The sequence below is a fragment of the Pygoscelis adeliae genome, unplaced genomic scaffold (genome assembly GCF_000699105.1).
Source record: "Pygoscelis adeliae isolate BGI_AS28 unplaced genomic scaffold, ASM69910v1 Scaffold445, whole genome shotgun sequence".
NCBI lineage: Eukaryota > Metazoa > Chordata > Aves > Sphenisciformes > Spheniscidae > Pygoscelis > Pygoscelis adeliae.
This window is the reverse complement of record NW_008824894.1, coordinates 360647-360992: the sequence shown is the minus strand read 5'-3', so window position 1 is coordinate 360992 and position 346 is coordinate 360647. Positions and strand designations below refer to the sequence as shown.

Genomic DNA, 346 nt, shown 5'->3' with positions numbered 1-346 from the left:
CATCACGGGCAGCTTGGGCCGGTGGGTAGCAGGAGGGGGAGCGGAGCCCCAGCCTGCAGGATGCTTGCTGGGGCTGTGTGGCGAGGGGGCTCTGCAAGATCTTGGACGGAAGGTTGTGCGGACCCTGGTGGGTCCCTGAGCTCGTGTCCTGGTCCCCAGCTGCCCACCTTGGCTGCCGGGCTATGCATGGGTCCCGCACTGACCTTCCCTCCCATCTCACGTGCTCTGTGGTCCCGCTGCAGGCTGGGAGCCGCGGGCTTGCTCGTGTTTGTCCCCGGTGGGGTCTGATGAGGTGGGTGGTTTTCCTGGGTGGGGTCTCTGGGCAAGCGGGTGGGGGCAGCTGCCA

At 67.6% G+C, this 346-nt stretch overlaps 1 protein-coding gene across 1 annotated transcript in view; it reads left to right on the top strand.

The window, feature by feature from the left end:
- The window catches only part of SLC26A11 (solute carrier family 26 (anion exchanger), member 11), a gene marked incomplete at its 5' end in the record, with an annotated part of 7633 nt that overhangs the window by 4396 nt on the left and 2891 nt on the right, over positions 1–346 (top strand). The window lies entirely within an intron of this gene.